The sequence below is a fragment of the Mustela nivalis genome (assembly GCF_964662115.1).
Source record: "Mustela nivalis genome assembly, chromosome: 11".
Taxonomy (NCBI): Eukaryota; Metazoa; Chordata; class Mammalia; order Carnivora; family Mustelidae; genus Mustela; species Mustela nivalis.
Genome location: NC_139030.1, coordinates 2,949,306 through 2,970,048, shown reverse-complemented (window position 1 = coordinate 2,970,048; position 20,743 = coordinate 2,949,306).

Genomic DNA, 20,743 nt, shown 5'->3' with positions numbered 1-20,743 from the left:
GGAGAATAGGTGTTATTTCTTCTTTGAAAGTTTGGTAGAATTCCCCAGGGAATCTGTCAGGCCTGGGAACTTGTGTATTCAGAGGTTTTTAATCACTACTTCAATCTCATTACTAGATATTGTTCTATTCAGGTTGTTAATTTCTTCCTGGTTCAATTTTGGAAGTTTATAGTTTCCCAGGAATGCATCCATTTCATCTAGGTTGCTTAACTTATTGGCATAATAACTGTTAGTGTACAAGAAAGCAACTGCTTTCTGTACATTGACTTTGTATCCTGCCACTACTGAATTGCTATATGAGTTTTAGTAGTTTGGGGGTGAAGTCTTTTGGGTTCTCCATATAAAGAATCATGTCATCCACAAATATAGAGAGTTTGACTTCTTCATTGCCAATTTGGATTCCTTTTATTTCTCTTTGTTGTCTGACTGCATTGCTAGGGCTTCTAATACTATGGTGAACAAGAGTGGTGAGAGTGGGCATCCTTGTCGTGTTCCTGATCTCAACAGGAAGGCTGTCAGCTTTTACCCATTGAGGATAATATTTACTGATAACAACTTCTGTTATTATCAACTTGAAGTTGTTTCTATGATTGTTTCTATTTCCTTGGCGTTAGTTGTGATCTCTCCCTTTCCATGCATAATTTTATTAATTTGGGTTTTCTCTTTTTTTTGAATTAGCATAGCCAATGCTATATCAATCTTATTGATTCTTTTTAAAAAAAGCTTCTAGTTTTATTAATACATTCTACTATATCTCTAATTTCTATCTCATTGATCTGTGCTCTAATCCTAATTATTTCCCTTCTTGTGTGTGGAGTTGGCTTGATTTGTTGTTGATTCTCCAGTTCTTTAAGGTGTAGAGACAGCTGGTATATTCTGTATTTTCCAGTTTTTTTGAGGGAGACTTGGATGGCTATGTATTTCCCCCTTAGGACTGCCTTTGCTGTATCCCATATGTTGTGGGCTGAAGAGTCTTCATTGTCATTGGTTTCCATGAATTGTTTCAGTTCTTCTTTGACCTCCTGGTTGATCCAAGCATTCTAATCAAAGTGGTCTTTAGCTTCCAGGTGTTTGAGTTCCTTCAGAACTTTTCCTTGTGATTGAGCTCCAGTTTCAAAGCATTGTGATCTAAGAATATGCAGGGTATAATCTCAGTCTTTTGGTATCGGCTGAGTCCTGATTTTTGACCCGGTATGTAGCCTATTCTGGAGAAGGTTTTGTGTGCAATTGGGAAGAAGGAGTATTGTGTCGTTTTAGGGTGGAATGTTCTATATATATCTATGAGGTCCATCTTGTCCAATGTGTCATTCAATGCTCTTGTTTCTTTGTTGATTTTCTGCTTGGATGATCTGTCTAATACTGTGAGTGGTGTGTTAAGATCTCCTAATATTATTGTATTCATATCAATATGACTCTTTATCTTGATTAAAAGTTTTCTTAGGTAATTGGCTGCTCCCACATTGGGGGCATAAATATTTACAATTGTTAGATCTTCCTGGTGGATAGTCCCTTTGAAAATGATGTAATGTCAGTCAAGATGGCAGAGAAGTAGCAGGCTGAGACTACTTCAGCTAGCCAGAGATCAGCTAAATAGATTATCTAAAGATTGAAATCACCTGAAAATACATCAGCAGATTGAAGAGAAGAAGAACAGCAATTCTGGAAACAGAAAAACAACCACTTTCTGAAAGGTAGGACCAGCGGAGAAGTGAATCCAAAGCCACGGGAAGATACACCGCAGGGGGAGGGGCCGGCTCCCAGCAAGCAGCGGAGCAACGGCGCACAAAATCAGGACTTTTAAAAGTCTGTTCCACTGAAGGACATCGCTCCAGAGCCTAACCAGGGGAAACCCACGAGGGGTCAGCGTGGCCTCAGGTCCCGCAGGGTCACAGAAGGATCGGGGTTGTCTGAGTGTCACAGAGCTTGTGGGTATTGGAATGGGAAAGCCGGCTACAGAGACAGAGCCGACAGTAAGCTCACAGCTTGGTGTTACCTTGAACCGGTCACAGGCTCAGTGAGCTCAGAGCGCGGCCGGAGGTCAGGCAGACAGGAGTAACTGGATGCTGTTCTCTGAGGGCACACTGAAGAGTGGGGCCCTGGGCTCTCAGCTCCTCCTGGCCAGAGACCAGGAAGCTGCCATTTGTATTCCCGACCTCCGGAACTCTACAGAAAGAGCTCAGGGAACAAAAGCTCCTGAAAGCAAACCCGAGCGGATTACTCACCCAGGCTCCGGGTAAGGGCAGTGCAATTCTGCCTGGGGTAAAGACACATGAGAATCACTACACCAGGCCCCTCCCCCAGAAGATCAACAAGAAATCCAGCGGAGACCAAGTTCACCTACCAAGGAGTGCGGTTTCAATACCAAGGAGAGCAGCAGAATCCAGAGGAGGAGAAAGCCAAGCACGGAACTCATGGCTTTCTCCCTGTGATTTTTTTAGTCTTGCAGTTAATTTAATTTTTTTTCTTTTTCATTTTTTGTTTTTGTTCTCGCCTTCTGGTAAATATTTTTTTTTTAACTTTTATCTATTTCTTTTTTAACGTTTTTTAACTAGTATATCCAATATATATATATTTCTTTTTTATATTTTTCTTATTTATTTTCTTTTATTAAATTCTTTTCATTTCTTTTTTTTTCTTTTTTCTTTTTTTTTTTCTTTCTTCCTTTTTGAACCTCTTTTTTTTCCCCTTTCTCCCCCCTCACGATTTGGGATCTCTTCTAATTTGGTTAAAGCATATTTTCCTGGGGTTGTTGCCACCCTTTTAGTATTTTACTCGCTCCTTCATATAGTTTTACCTGGACAAAATGACAAGACGGAAAAATTCAACACAAAAAAAAGAACAAGAGGCAGTACCGAAGGATAGGGACATAATCAATACAGACATTTGTAATATGTCAGATCTAGAGTTCAGAATGACAATTCTCAAGGTTCTAGCCGGGCTCGAAAAAGGCATGGAAGATATTTGAGAAACCCTCTCGAGAGATATAAAAGCCCTTTCTGGAGAAATTAAAGAAATAAAATCTAACCAAGTTGAAATCAAAAAAGCTATTAATGAGGTGCAATCAAAAATGGAGGCTCTCACTGCTAGGATAAATGAGGCAGAAGAAAGAATTAGTGATATAGAAGACCAAATGACAGAGAATAAAGAAGCTGAGCAAAAGAGGGACAAACAGCTACTGGACCACGAGGGGAGAATTCGAGAGATAAGTGACACCATACGAAGAAACAACATTAGAATAATTGGGATTCCAGAAGAAGAAGAAAGAGAGAGGGGAGCAGAAGGTATACTGGAAAGAATAATTGGGGAGAATTTCCCCAATATGGCAAAGGGAACGAGCATCAAAATTCAGGTGGTTCAGAGAACGCCACTCAAAATCAATAAGAATAGGCCCACACCCCGTCACCTAATACTAAAATTTACAAGTCTCAGTGACAAAGAGAAAAACCTGAAAGCAGCCCGTGAAAAGAGCTGTAATGACCTCTTTTTTTTTTTTTTTTTTTTTTTTTTACAATGGTAAAAATCTTAGATTGGCAGCTGACTTATCCACAGAGACCTGGCAGGCCAGAAAGAGCTGGCATGATATTTTCAGAGCACTAAACGAGAAAAACATGCAGCCAAGAGTACTATATCCAGCTAGGCTATCATTGAAAATAGAAGGAGAGATTAAAAGCTTCCAGGACAAACAAAAACTGAAAGAATTTGCAAACATCAAAACAGCTCTACAGGAAATCTTGAAAGGGGTCCTCTAAGCAAAGAGAGAGCCTACAAGTGGTAGATCAGAAAGGAACAGAGACCATATGCAATAACAGTCACCTTACAGGCAATACAATGGCACTAAATTCATATCTCTTAATAGTTACCCTGAATATTAATGGGCTAAATGCCCCTGTCAAAATACAAAGGGTATCAGAATGGATAAAAATACAAAACCCATCTATGTTGCCTCCCAGAAACTCATTTTCAGCCCAAAGACACCTCCAGATTTAAAGTGAGGGAGTAAAAAAGAATTTACCATGCTAATGGACATCAGAAGAAAGCAGGAGTGGCAATCCTTATATAAGATCAATTATATTTTAAGCCAAAGACTATAATAAGAGATGAGGAAGGACACTATATCATACTCAAAGGGTCTGTCCAACAAGAAGATTTAACAATTTTTAATATCTATGCCCCCAACGTGGGAGCAGCCAACTATATAAACCAATTAATAACAAAATCAAAGAAACACATCAACAATAATACAATAATAGTAGGGGACTTAAACACTCCCCTCACTGAAATGGACAGGTCATCCAAGCAAAAGATCAGCAAGGAAATAAAGGCCTTATACGACACACTGGACCAGATGGACATCACAGATCTATTCAGAACATTTCATCCCAAAGCAACAGAATACACATTCTTCTCTAGTGCACATGGAACATTCTCCAGAATAGATCACATCCTCAGTCTTAAATCAGGACTCAATTCGTATCAAAAGATTGGGATCATTCCCTGCTTATTTTCAGACGACAATGCTCTAAAGCTAGAACTCAACCACAAAAGGAAGTTTGAAAAGAACCCAAATACATGGAGACTAAACAGCATCCTTCTAAAGAATGAATGGGTCAACCGGGAAATTAAAGAAGAATTGAAAAAAATTCATGGAAACAAATGAAAATGAAAATACAATGGTTCAAAATCTGTGGGACACAACAAAGGCAGTCCTGAGAGGAAAATATATAGCGGTACAAGCCTTTCTCAAGAAACAAGAAAGGTCTCAGGTACACAACCTAACCCTACACCTAAAGGAGCTGGAGAAAGAACAAGAAAAAAACCCTAAGCCAAGCAGGAGAAGAGAAATCATAAAGATCAGAGCAGAAATCAATGAAATAGAAACCAAAAAGTCAATAGAGTAAATCTACGAAACTAGGAGCTGGTTCTTTGAAAGAATTAATAAAATTGATAAACCCCTGGCCTGACTTATCAAAAAGAAAAGAGAAAGGACCCAAATACATAAAATCATGAATTAAAGAGGAGAGATCAAAACTAACACCAAAGAAATTCAAACTATTATAAGAACATACTATGAGCAACTCTACGCCAATAAATTTGACAATCTGGAAGAAATGGATGCATTCCTAGAAACATATAAACTACCACAACTGAACCAGGAAGAATTAGAAAGCCTGAACAGATCCATAACCAGTAAGGAGATTGAAACAGTCATCAAAAATATCCAAAAAAACAAACGCCCAGGGCCAGACGGCTTCCTGGGGGAATTCTACCAAACATTTAAAGAACTAATTCCTATTCTCCTGAAACTGTTCCAAAAAATAGAAATGGAAGGAAAACTTCCAAACTCATTTTATGAGGCCAGCATCACCTTGATCCCAAAACCAGACAAGGATCCCATCAAAAAAGAGAACTATAGACCAATATTCTTGATGAACAGAGATGCGAAAATACTCAACAAAATACTAGCCAATAGGATTCAACAGTATATTAAAAGGATAATTCACCACCACTAAATGGGATTTATTCCAGGGCTGCAAGGTTGGTTCAACATCAGCAAATCAGTCAATGTGATACAATACATCAATAAAAGAAAAACAAGATCCATATGATACTCTCAATAGATGCTGAAAAAGCATTTGACAAAGTAAAGCATCCCTTCCTGATCAAAACTCTTCAAAGTGTAGGAATAGAGGGCACATACCTCAATATCATAAAAGCTATCTATGAAAAACCCACCACAAATATCATTCTCAATGGAGAAAAACTGAAAGGTTTTCCGGTAAGGTCCGGAATATGGCAGGGATGTCCATTATCACCACTGCTATTCAACATAGTACTAGAGGTCCTAGCCTCAGCAATCAGACAACAAAAGGAAATTAAAGGCATCCAAATTGGCACAGAAGAAGTTAAATTATCACTCTTTACAGATAATATGATCCTATATGTGGAAACCCCAAAAGACTCCACTCTAAAACTGCTAGAACTTATACAGGAATTCAGTAAAGTGTCTAGATATAAAATCAATGCACAGAAATCAGTTGCATTTCTCTACACCAACAGCAAGACAGAAGAAAGAGAAATTAAGGAGTCAATCCCATTTACAATTGCACCCAAAACCATAGATACCTATAAATAAACCTAATCAAGGAGGCACAGAATCTATACTCAGAAAACCATAAAGTACTCATGAAAGAAATTGAGGAAGACGCAAAGAAATCGAAAAATGTTCCATGCTCCTGGCTGGAAGAATAAACATTGTGAAAATGTCTATGCTACCTAAAGCAATCTACATATTCAATGCAATTCCTATCAAAGTACCATTCATCTATTTCAAAGAAATGGAACAAATAATTCTCAAATTTATATGGAACCAGAAAAGACCTCGAATAGCCAAAGGGATATTGAAAAAGAAAGCCAACGTTGGTGGCATCACAATTCCGGACTTCAAGCTCTATTACAAAGCTGTCATCATCAAGACAGTATGGTACTGGCACCAAAACAGACACATAGATCAATGGAAGCGAATAGAGAGCCCAGAAATAGACCCTTGATTCTACAGTCAACTAATCTTCCACAAAGCAAGAAAAAATGTCCAATGGAAAAAAGACAGCCTCTTCAATAAATGGTGCTGGGAAAATTGGACAGCCACATGCAGAAAAATGAAATTGGACCATTTCCTTACACCACACACAAAAATAGACTCAAAATGGATGAAGGACCTCAATGTGCGAAAGGAATCCATCAAAATCCTTGAGGAGAACACAGGCATCAACCTCTTCGATCTCAGCCACAGCATTATCTTCCTAGGAACAACGCCAAAGGCAAGGGAAGCAAGGGAAAAAATGAACTATTGGGATTTCATCAAGATCAAAAGCTTTTGCACAGCAAAGGAAACAGTTAACAAAATCAAAAGACAACTGACAGAATGGGAGAAGATATTTGCAAACGACATATCAGATAAAGGACTAGTGTCCAGAATCTATAAAGAACTTAGCAAACTCAACACCCAAAGAACAAATAATCCAATCAAGAAATGGGCAGAGGACATGAACAGACATTTCTGCAAAGAAGACATCCAGATGGCCAACAGACACATGAAAAAGTGCTCCATATCACTCGGCATCAGGGAAATACAAATCAAAACCAAAATGAGATATCACCTCACACCAGTCAGAATGGCTAAAATCAACAAGTCAGGAAATGACAGATGCTGGCGAGGATGCGGAGAAAGGGGAACCCTCCTACACTGTTGGTGGGAATGCAAGCTGGTGCAGCCACTCTGGAAAACAGCATGGAGGTTCCTCAAAATGTTGAAAATAGAACTGCCCTATGACCCAGCAATTGCACTATTGGGTATTTACCCTAAAGATACAAACGTAGTGATCCAAAGGGGCACGTGCACCCGAATGTTTATAGCAGCAATGTCCACAATAGCCAAACTATGGAAAGAACCTAGATGTCCATCAACAGATGAATGGACCAAGAAATGTGGTATATATACACAATGGAATACTATGCAGTCATCAAAAGAAATGAAATCTTGCCATTTGCGATAACATGGATGGAACTAGAGCGTATCATGCTTAGCGAAATAAGTCAAGCAGAGAAAGACAACTATCATATGATCTCCCTGATATGAAGAAGTGGTGAATCAACATGGGGGCTTAAGTGGGTAGAAGAAGAATAAATGAAACAAGATGGGATTGGGAGTGAGACAAACCATAAGTGACTCTTAATCTCACAAAACAAACTGAGGATTGCTGGGGGGAGGGGGTTTGGGAGAAGGGGGTGGGATTATGGACATTGGGGAGGGTATGTGCTTTGGTGAGTGCTGTGAAGTGTGTAAACCTGGTGATTCAGAGACCTGTACCCCTGGGGATAAAAATATATGTTTATAAAAAATAAAAAATTAAAAAAAAATACACATACAGAAACATACAGTAATCTGCATGTTATAAAGAAATGAAGCAGACAAAAGAGAAATCAGGGACTCAGTCCTATTTACAATTGAACCCAAAACCATAAGGTACCCCAAAATAATCCCCCCTTTATTTCTTTTCTTTTGGATTAGTTTGGCCAATTGTTTATCAATCTTACTGATTCTTTTGAAAAACCAGCTTCTTGTTTCATTGATACGTTCTACTGTATCTCTAGTTTCACTCTCATTGATCTAAGCCCTAATCCTGATTATTTCTTTTCTTGTTTGTGGAGTTGGCTTAATTTGTTGTTGATTCTCCAGTTCTTTAACGTGTAGAGACACCTGGCATATTCTGGATTTTTCAATTTTTTTTTTTTTAAAGATGCATCTTTTCTTTCTTTCTTTCTTTCTTTCTTTCTTTCTTTCTTTCTTTCTTTCTTTCTTTTTTTTTTTTTTGACAGAGAGAGATCACAAGTAGACAGAGAGGCAGGCAGAGAGAGAGAGAGAGGGAAGCAGGCTCCCCGCTGAGCAGAGAGCCCGATGCGGGCCTTGATCCCAGGACCCTGAGATCATGACCAGAGCAGAAGGCAGCGGCTTAACCCACTGAGCCACCCAGGTGCCCGATTTTTCAATTTTTTTGAGGAAGGCTTGTATAGCTATGTATTTCCCCCTTAGGACCACCTTTGCTGTACCCAATAGGTTTTGGATCAAAGTGTCTTCATTCTCATTAGTTTTCCTGAATGGTTTGAGTTCTTCTTTGATTTCCTGGTTGATTCAAACATTCTTATGTAGGGTGGTCTTTAGATTCCAGGTGTTTGAATGCCTTCCAAACTTTTCCTTGTGGTTGAACTCAAATTTCAAAGCATCGTGATCTAAAAATATGCAGAGAATTATCTCAGTCTTTTGGTATTGGTTGAGCCCTGATTTGTGACCCAGTATGTGGTCTATTCTGGAGAAGGTTCCATGTGCACTTGAGAAGAATGTTTATACTGTTGTTTTAGGATGGAATGTTTTGTATATATCTATGAGGTCCATCTGGTCCAATGTGTCATTCAATTCTCGTTTCTTTGTTGATTTTCTGCTTGGATGATCTGCCTAGTACTGTGAGTGGTGTGTTAAGATCTCCTAATATTAACGTATTCATACTAATATGACTCTTTATCTTGATTAACAGTTTTCTTATGTAATTGGCTGCTCCCATATTGGGGGCATAAATATTTACAGTTGTTAGATCTTCTTGGTGGATAGTCCCTTTAATAATGATGTAGTGTCTTTCTATGTCTCTGACTACAGTCTTTAGTTTAAAATCAAATTTATCTGATATGAGAATCACTACCCCAGCCTTCTTTTGAGGCCCATTGGCAGGAAAGATGCTTCTCCATCCCTTCACTTTAAGTCTGGATGTATCCTTAGGTTCAAAATGGGTCTCTTGTAGATTACATATGGATGGGTCCTGTCATTTTTTCCAATCTGCCATTCTGTGTCATTTTATGGGCGCATTTAGGCCATTCACGTTGAGAGTGATTATTGATAGATATGTTTTTATTGACATCGTGTTACCTGTGAAGTCTTTGTATCTATAGATTGTCTCCATAGATTTCTGTTCAATGATATACTTGTTTTTATCCCCTCTTTTATAGAACCCCCCTTAATATTTCTTACAGTGTCAGCAGGGTGGTCACATGCTCTTTTAAAGTTGCCAGTCTTGGAAGTTCTTTATGTCTTCATCCATTTTGAATGTCAGTCTTGCCAGATAAAGTATTCTTGTCTGCATGTTCTTCTCATTTAGTGCCCTGAATACATCTTGCCAGCCCTATCTGGCTTGCCTGCTTTCTGTGGGCAGGTCTGACACTATTCTGATGGGATTTCCTCTGTACGTAAGGGATTTCTTTCCCCTAGCTACTTTAGAGCTCCTGTATACAATTATAATTCATCATTTTCACAATCAGGTGTCTCAAGTTCTTTCTGGATTCTATGATCTTAGGGGAAGGCCTCTCTGCCTCTAGTATGTGAAGGCTGTTTTTTTTCACCAGATTGGGAAAATTTTCATGGAGAATTTGTTCAACTATATCTTCTAGTCTTCTTTCTTTCTCCTCCCCCTCAGGGATTCCAATAATTCTGATGTTGGAACCTTTCGTGGCAACATTTATTTCCATAATTCTGTTTTCATGGCTTCTAAGCTGTTTTTTTCCAGGCTTTCTCCTGATCATTTTTCTCTATCAGTTTGTCCTCCAGATTATTAATTCTATCTTCTGCTTCAGTTACCCTAGCTTTTAGGGAATTTAGAGTAGATTGGAACTCATTGTGAACCCTGTGAACATCATCCCTGGTGGCTTTCACTTTTGCCCTAATCAATTCCATTTTGTCATCAAAGGCTTTCTCCAACCTAGCTATTGTCTGGATAAATGTTAGCCTGAATTCCCTTTTTGACATACTATCTATATTCATATCCAATAGCTCTTATGGAGAGGGCCCAGTCTCTGAATTTTTATTCTGTTGGGCATTTCTCCTCCTAGTCATTTTGGTGAGAAATGGATGAATGGATGTGTAGCTCAATGTGTCAACCATGGTGCAGGCAATGTGCACTCTGCAATGCTCAGAATGCTTCTGAGCAATCGAGAGTCCCCACCAGAAAGAAAGAAAAAAAAAAGAGAGAGACAGAGACAGAAAAAGAAGAAAAAAAAAAGAAAAAAGAAGGCCCAGCCCAAATGGGCCCTAAGGTAAGATTTATGAAGTATACAAACAAAAAGAGACAAACAAAAAGACCGACAAAAGTAGATGATAAGAGAAAAATAAATAAAGGAATAAAGAAAAGAACCCAGTCAAAATGAACCCCAAGTATAAGATTTATATACTACCATAACCAAAACAAATACACAGAAATACTGACAGAAGAAAAAGTTGGGAGGGTCATTATAAATTCTCAGTGTGGATGAGGAAGGTTATTTTGATTCTTCCTGGATGTATTGATATCTTTGTTAAAGGACTCAAGTTTCCTGAGATAAAGGGGGAGGATTAAAACTGGTTTACATATAGGGGTAGCACTAATTGGGGAAAGGGGATTACCTTGAAGCTTATCTCTATATGAATATTTGAAAAATAATAATGATAAGATAAAATAAATTTTAAAAAAGAAAAGAAAAAGAAAAACACAGGTATATGTATCAAAAGAGTTCAGGTTTGGGGCACCTGGGTGGCTCAGTGGGGTAAGCCTCTGACGTTGGCTCAGGTCATGATTTTAGGGTCCTGGGATCAAGCCCTGCATCAGGCTATCTGCTCAGCATGGATCCTGCTTCTCTCTCTCTCTCTGCCTGCCTCTCTGCCTACTTGTGATCTCTCTCTCTCTGTCAAATAAATAAATAAAACCTGTTAAAAAAAAAAAGTTCAGGTTAAAAGGCTATTATGGAATTTGATGTACTGAACATCTTACTGTGTTGGTAAATAGGTTAAAAAATTATATTAAAAGAAATGAAAAGAACCAGAATGGTTCTTTTAATTTTAATGGTTCTTTTATAATTCGTGGGAGCGAATTAAACATAAAAATTGTATCTATAAAATAGTAGTGATTGTCCTCTTGTGTTTTTTTGGTTTTGGTTTTTCTTTTCTTTTCTTTTCTTTTCTTTTCTTTTCTTTTCTTTTTTGGCCGCTTTGCAAGGACAGGGCCTGCTGCATGGTTTTTCAGGGAGTCTTGCTCGAGTTGAGCCCTCCTGCCCCCATCAAGGGGCTGAGCTCTGAGGAAACTGGTATTTCCGGCTTTCGTTCTCTGTTGGTTTTTTTGTTTGTTTGATAGTTTGTTTTTTCTCTCCTTTGGGGCTTTTGGCGGTTCTTTAGAGGTTTAGAGGAAAGCAAACTGCACCCAGACCTCTATCTCAGAGAGAAGCCTCAGTCTGTTCCCCTTTGGGTGCTCCAGAGCACATAAATTCTCCCTATGTTGCTGGCAGAGCACAGCGACAGTCACAGTCTCTGGGGTCACAGGAACTCTCACTTGTACCCAAAACCATGAAGAATACTAGCTGCAGCTGTCTGGGCGTCTGGACTTGTGCAGGTTCGGACCACCAGAGAGGTCCCAAGCAGAGATAACGCACTGAGATTTTCACTCTGGCCTGGGCTGAGAGTGCCCAGACTCTCCAGATCCTAGAGAGAGCCATCTGGTGCCTGCATGGACCTCTCTCGGGGGAGAAGGTGGGGCGTGACTCAGATCCCGGTCATATAGCACACGTGCAGAGTGCAAAAGGCTGTGGTTCTGCCAGCTGGCGTCCACAGCAGGCTCCTTCACCTGCATGGGCACTGCCACCCAGATGCTCTCAAGCATGCCAGCAGCTCAGGGACTGAGCCTCTTCTTCATCTGACCTCTTCGGTGCTGTCTCTGGTTCCCTGCCAGCAGAGGCCAGCAGAGGCCCATGGGCTTAAGTTCCTGTCTCTAAGCGCCCAATTCCACCAATTTTCTTTTAAGATCTTTTGCTCTTTTTGAGTGCTTTCAACCAGACTATGAGTTAGTGCTGGTCCCCAATCACAAGACACGCTCGTATTGGGGTATTACTTTCCAATGTGTCACTTCTGGTGTTTCCCTCCCACTTTTGTTTATCTTCCGATATCAGTCCGATGGTCCCACTCCACTTTACCTGTCCACTGGTGTCTTCTTCCTCTGTAGAGATCCAGAAGTGTATAATTCTAATCTCGGGCTGATTTCATGGGTGATCTGAGTTCTTTGGTAGGTAATCAGCTCACTTTAGGGGACCTGTTGAAACAGCGCCTCCTCCTACTTCTCTGCCATCTTGTCTCCCTCCTAATACCCCACATTCTAATATGGAAGAATTAACTGATGTTTATTTATTTGCTTGTTTTTTATTTATTTTTATTTTTATTTATTTATTTATTTGTTTGATTATTTATTTTAATAAGTGTGCTTTATTTCATTTTCTTAAAAATGCAGCTTATAAAAAATAACTGGGAGTAGTGCATAAACAATTATATATATATGTATATATACACACATATATATATACATTTACATTTTATTTATTTATTTATTTGACTGAGAGAGAGATAGTGAGAGCAGAAACACAAGCAGGGGGAGTGGGAGAGGGAGAAGCAGGCTTCCCACCAAGCAGGAAGCCTGATGCAAGGCTCAAACTGAGGATGCTGGGATCATGACCTGAGCTAAAAGGCAGATGCTTAACAACTGAGCCACTGAAGCACCCCCAGTTAAATGGTATTTAAAGCAACCAACATAAAATTAAAAAGAGTACACTGTTCTTCTTTCTGCTTTGGAGTCTTACATTTCTTGTTTTAGATTGAACCATTCTTGATGAAACTTCAAAGTTATACAATTCACCCAGGGTGAGAGCCCCAGGAGGAAGTCCATCCAATACAATAAGAACTGTCCATATTTTTAATGTGGCTTTCCACCTCCCAGGAAAACTCAGCACTGTTGGCAGGGTGATATGACTGACACATGAAAGCCTTTACCCCTGAAAAGGTTGATGATACAATAGTAGAATCATAGACACTTGCAGAGAACTTCTGGAGTCCAAACTATTCATATCAGATGAGCCTCAGTCTGCAGATCATTATTCTGTTACAAAACTTTTAGCCAGTAGCGAAATTTAAAAATACAAATGAAAAGCAACTCCTTAATCTTGTAGCCTCCTTCTTGGACAATTGTTATGGCTTCCAATGTGTGGTCCTGCCTTCAGACTTGCCCTCCATCCTGTCCTCACACCTCTACCAGATTAATCTCTTTCAATTTTATTGTCATAGTTCCACTTCTTGCTTTCAATCTTTCAACAGCTCACTGTGCCTAAGGTTCAACATTCTAATCCTTTCACTTGCCACTTGATACTTTTTTTTTTTTTTAATTTGGCCAACTCAATTTTCCAACGTGACACACCAACATCTGTTTTATTCAGAAATTTTGTTATCTCAGGAATTGAAACTCTGATCTGTGACTACACATGCAATGTTTCTGTCTCATTGTCTTTGTTAATGTCATATGTAGCATATCCTGAAATTTCAACACTCCATAGGCAGTGATCACCTGATTTTAATCCTGCTAGTTGTCAGAGATATATGAGTGCTTATTTATAACAGTAGCTCATAAATGGGCTCTTGGATTAAGAATATTTGTTAATAATGACTTAACATTAAAAAAAGGTAACAATTGTACAGTTAATTAAAATAGTGATATGCAGCAAACTAAGTATCATCTATTTAGGTAATTAATAGAAACTTACACTTCCTTCCACTCAGCATTTGTTGGTAATCACTGATCACCTTATCACTATGACAATTACCTCTTTACTTCTATCTGGACTTTTTCTCTGTGTAGGTATCCCAATTGGTTGAAACTCTTCTAGGAGTCCTTGGTGACCACAAAACTTCACTGCCATTTTCTTGGAATTTTGTCTGGTTATAATTTTATTTTAACAGATGTTATATTTCAATAGCCCTCATTATTAATGGTTGCATTAAAATAACTGAGGTTGAGTTCTGTAAACTTGAACTTTGTATTACTATCTCTGCCATGATTTTAGTGTATGAACAAAATACATTTATGAAATGTTTGTATGCAAAGTGTATCTAGTAAAAGAATTTTCAAATTGAATATGGGTATTAAGGAGGGCACATATTGTATGGAGTACTGGCTGTTATATGTAAACAATGAATCTTGCAACACTACATCAAAAAACTAATGATGTACTATATGGTGACTAACATAACATAATAAAAATAAAATATTTGCTGCATAAACAATGAATCTTGGAACACTGAAAAAATAAAGTTTAAAAAAGGGGAAGAAAAATATGTGATTAAAACTAAACCACTGGCAACAATCTGTGCCTCTTTTTATTCATCCTTTCCAGGCCATAACCAAAATCTCCTTTTTTGAGGGCAGTATGCAGAAAGCTTTCTGACAAAATGAGTTGAGTTGGAAAATGACTGTTACTTTTCTGCAGTATCTGTGGTAGTAGGAGAAGTATTTAAAACTGCTGCTCCAGTCAGTATCTTATATGTGTCACAATATTCAGCAGACTGGGAGGTATACAAATGTCCAGGTTTGCATCAGTAGGCTCTGTGGAAACAGACATAACAATATGTTGACTGCATCTCTAATATGATAAAAGATAAGAGGCACAGATGAGACCTGTCATTGAGGATATAGACAGTTGTCTGAAGGCTCTTATGTCTTCTAAATCTACTTTATAATTATATTGCTTGGCAATATTTTCAGAAAAAAACTGGAGGGAAAAACCCATCAAAACATCAAAATAAATGTTTAATGACAAAATAAGTAATAAAGTTAATTTCTCAAAAATATAATAAAGATACAGAAAATGCTGACATAACAATAATTAAGACCATAGTATTATTACTATGGTCTTAATGGCATTAATGGCCACATAAAAAACAGAAGACAAAAGTTGGCAGAAGATGCATCAATATCTATTTCAAAGTTAGTGATTATCTTAAGACTGCACTCAAAGGTGATATATTAACTAGTGTATCTGAGAAGGGACATTTACATGTTTTCAGGAAAGCATGACTTTTCAATTAGGTTAATTGACACATTTTCTAAAATAATCTAATTTTTAAAGTCAATATTTCTTGAATACAGGCTGAAAGTAAAGTGATAGCTAAAAATAAATTGGCTCCATTATGAGAAAAACTAATCTATCAGTTAAATTATACTAAACACTGGGAGAAATTTTTGCTAACAGACCTGTTCCAAAAAAGAAACAAATGCAAATAAATATTTTTTTTAAGCACAAGGATAATGACCTGATAGGGATTATAGGGAAACAATATATAAAGAGCAATAGAAGAAGAATATCCATCTATCTATGATATATATAGATATATCTATCTACCTATATATGATATATATAGATATATCTAACTCTATATTATATATTATATATAGAGATACATTTATCTACCTATATATATGAAAGTATTGATTTATATTGATATTGATTGTATATTTGCAGCACAAACAACTAAGGTGATGTAGCATGAGCTTATAACTCATGAGAATTAAAATTCTTGAGAGCGATAGCAGAAAAATGGGGTTGGTAAGCATAAGTAAAGTATTCTGAGGTTTCAGAATTATTGGAGAAAAAATAAAATAACTAATTTTAGTTAGCAATAAGTCATAATTTATTTAAAATATAGAGGATAAATTCTTTTTTTTATTTGAATTCAATTAGCCAACATAATACATCATTAGTTTTTGATGTAGTGTTCAATGATTCGTTAGTTGAGTATAACACCCAGGGCTCAGCAGATCATGTGTCCTCCTTAATTCCCATAACACAGTTACCCCATTCCCCTACCCCTCCTTTAGCAACTCTCAGTTTGTTTCCAGGACTTAAGAGTCTCTCATGGGGCACCTGGATGTCTCAGTTGGTTAAGCATCTGCTTGTGGCTCAGGTCATGGGATAGAGGCATGTTTTGGGCTCCCTGATCAACAGAGAGTCTGCTTCTCCCTCTGCTCCTCCCCTCTTTTCATGCTCTCTCTCTCTCTTTCAAATAAATAAGTAGAGGATAAAATCTTAAAGAATAATGAAAGAATGCTTGAGTAGTAAGTTCCTAAAAAGGAAAGAATAATTAAAAAGCCTAATTAATTTAAGGAAAGGTAAACAAAAGGTGACATAAAAAACTGGATAATACAGAAAGTGAATAGTAAAATAACAGAACATCAAACATATCCATATTTGTGTTAAATATAAATTAATTAAATGGTACATATAAAATAGCGCAATTTCTAGAAATGATTAAAGAAGAAATATTTGGTAAATTGGACATTGTCAAAATAAAAAAACTCAAAAACTTGTGCTCTACAAGTCTGTGCAAAAAGGATGAAAAACTAACTACAGACTGGATGAAACTGTTTGCAAAGTACATATCCAACAAGACTAATATCTAGATTATATAATTAACTCTTAAAATTTAAGAGATTAAAAAATTTAGAAAATGGGCAAAAGACATGCACAGAAATTTCACCAGAGAGGATATACAGATGACAAATAACCTAATGAAATTATGTTCAGCATAATTAGCCACCAAGGAAATAAAAATTTAAACCACAATGAAATAGCAGTACAAGCATAACAGAGAGATTAAAAGTTAAAAAAAAATAAATATGGCAATTAGGGTGCCTGGGTGGCTCAGTGGGTTAAACCTCTGCCTTAGGCTCAAGTCATGGTCTCAGGGTCCTGGGATGGAGCCCTGCATTGGGATCTCTGCTCAGCAGGGAACGTGCTTCTCCATCTCTCTCTGCCTGGCTCTCTGCCTAATTGTGATCTCCCTCTGTGTCAAATAAATAAATAAAACCTTTTAAAAATGTGGCAATATCCCAAAAATGGTGAGAATGGGAAGCAACTGGATTCCTCCGACATTGCTGTTGGGATATAACATGATCCAGTCACTCTAGAACACTGTTGCTCAGTTTCCTATAAAATTCAACATGTAATTATCATGAAACTCCACAGTTGCACTCTTCGAAATGAAATGAAGTGAAAACCTGGGTTTACATAAAAATAATGTACATAAATGTTCATACGAGTTTTAGCCATAATAACCAACAACTGCAAAGAGTCAAGATTATCTTTAAACAGGTGTATAAACAAAATATTTTACATGCATATCATTAAACACTGCCAAGAAATTAAAAAAAAAAAAAAAAGAATGGACTGTTGACAGATGCAACAGTGGATGATTTTCCATGGAATTTTGCTGTGTGGAAAAAAAAAAAAGGATAATTTGGAAATTTTATATACTGTGTAATTCCATTTATAAAACTTTTGGAAATGGCATTATTTTTTAAGTTTTTATTTAAATAACTGTTAGTTAACATACAGTGTAGTATTCATTTCTGGTGTGGAATATAGCAATTCAACACTTCCATACAACACCTGGTGGTCATCAAAAGTGTTCTTTTTAATTTCCATCACTTATTTAACCCATCCCCTACCCACATCCACTTTGGTAATTACCAGAGCATTCTCTATAGTTAAAAGTCTGTTTATTGTTTTGCCACTCTCTCTTCTCCTTTATTACTGTTTGTTTTATTTCTTAAATGCTACACGAGTGAAATCACATGGCATTTGTTTTTCTCTGCCTGACTTGTTTTGCTTAGCCTAATACTCTTCATCTCCATCCATATGATCACAAATGGTGAGATTTTAAAATAACATTTTATAAATGAAAAGCAGATTTGTTAATACCAGAGATTAGGGACAGGGAGATGAATGGTCATGAAGAAAAGTGGATATAGTTATAAGTAAGAAACACAAAGGATACTTGTGGTGATGGAACTGATATATCTTGACTGTGATACACAAACCTATAGTTATGATAAAATTGTGTAGAACTCAATATACACAACCACACAAAAGAGTACAAGTAAAACTGGGGAAATACTTGGATTCCCACCAACAGTGTAAGAGGGTTCCCCTTTCTTCACATACTCTCCAACACACGTTGTTTACTATCTTGTTAATTTTGGCCATTCTAATTGGTGTAAGGTGGTATCTCAATGTGGTTTTGATTTTAATATCCATGATGGCTAGTGATGATGAACATTTTTTCATGTGTATGATAGCTATTTGTGTATGTTTTCATTGGAGAAGTGTCTGTTCAGGTCTTCTGCCCATTTTTTGGCATGGTTATCAGATTTGTGTGTGTTGAGTTTGAGAAGTACTTTATAGATCCTGGATATCAACCTTTTGTCTGTACTGTCATTTGCGAACATCTTCTCCTATTCCATGGGTTGCCTCTTTGTTTTGTTGACTGTTACCTTTGCTGTGCAGAAGCTTTTGATCTTGATGAAGTCCCAAAAATTCATTTTCATTTTTGTTTCCTTTGCCTTTGGAGACATATTCTGAAAGAGTTGCTGTGGCTGATATTTATGTTGTTGGTGGGAATGCATGTTGGTGCAGCCACTTTGGAAAATAGTGTGGAGATTCCTTAAGAAATTAAAAATAGAGCTTCCCTATGACCCTGCAATTGCACTACTGGGTATTTACCCCAAAGATACAGATGTACTGAAAAGAAGGGACATCTGAACCCCAATGTTCATAGCAGCAATGACCACGGTCACCAGACTGTGGAAAGAACCAAGATGCCCTTCAACAGATGAATGGATAAGGAAGATGTGGTCCATATACACTATGGAGTATTATGCCTCCATCCAAAATGATGAATACCCAACTTTTGTAGCAACATGGACAGGACTGGAAGATATTATGCTGAGTGAAATAAGTCAAACAGAGAGAGTCAATTATCATATGGTTTCACTTATTTGTGGAGCATAAGAAATAACATGGAGGACATGGAGAGATGGAGAGGAGAAGGGAGTTGAGAGAAATTGGATGGGAAGATGAACTATGAGAGACTATAGACTCTGAAAAAAAATCTGAGGGTTTTGAAGGGACGAGGGGTGGGAAAATGGGTGAGCCTGGTGGTGGGTATTAAGGAGGGCACGTATTGCATAGAGCACTGGGTGTGGTGCATAAACAATGAATTCTGGTACACTGAAAATAAATTTAAAAAATTAAAACTTAAAAAATAACTGAGGAAATACTAATAAGATCAGTAGACTGTATCTTGGTTCTGATATTACACTATAATTTTGTTAAGTTTTACCTTTGAAGGGAACTTTTTAAATTATAGACAGTATCACTCCATTACCATTTCTTGCAATGGCATGTAATTCTACAATAATCTAATAAAATTTCAATTAAAAATGAAGTAATGAGGAATAAATATCATGAAAGATGTTCAACACCTCTACACTAAGGACTATAGAATATTATTAACTATAAATTAAAGATGAACACTATACATGAAGCAAAAGATGAATGATGTACATCGATGGATATATCATGTTTATGGGCTGGAGGACTTGATATTGCAAAGACGCCATCTTTTCTCAAAACGTTCTATGCGATGTGACCTCAGTCAAAATCCCAGTTAGTGGTTTTCAGGAAATAGACATGCTAATTCTAAAATGTTTAGGGACATGCAAAGAACCACAAATAATTGGAGCAATCTTCAAGGGCAGAGGACTATTCTGGAGGACTTGCAATATAAGATACTGAGACCTATAAAAATACAATAAGTAAGATTTTGTCAGAATGGTGTAATAGACAAGTAAATTGGGAAAATGATTGGTCCACAAACAGACACAGATATAGAGTCATCTACTGTATAGCAGATGTGACACTCTGATGCAGTATATAAATACATTTCATTGAATTAATAGCACTGGTTATCATATGGAAAATAGAATGAATTTTTACTCTCTACTTCCCAGTCTCCAAAAAAGTCAATTTTTTAATCATTTGTGTAAATATAAAACTTTAAGAATAAAATATAAAACATTTTTGTAAGTAAACATTTCTCAAATAGGGAAGAAAATTGTTATTTTTAAAGAAAAAGCTGCTAACTTTGTGTACATTAAAATTAATAATTTACATTTACTAGAGGACATTGTTAAGAGGTAAAAGGCCAGTGCATAGAGCATAGATTATATAAAACAGGTATCTCTAACAAAAGGCATTTTTAAACATGTGTATTACACAGCATTGATGGGCAGAAGACTTAAACAGGCACTTAACAAAAGAGAGTAAGGGCCATAGATTTGTGAGAAAGTGCTAAATTCCATTAATCATTTAGGGAACGTAAATTTAAAAACAGTAATTTTTGCTAGATTGTTTGCAAACATGACCTCATTAACTTCCTATATCTCTGGAGTCATGGTTTTTGGAAATGGGAATTTTTCTTCTCTTCCATTAAAAAAATATAATGTTTATTTCCACAAGTACA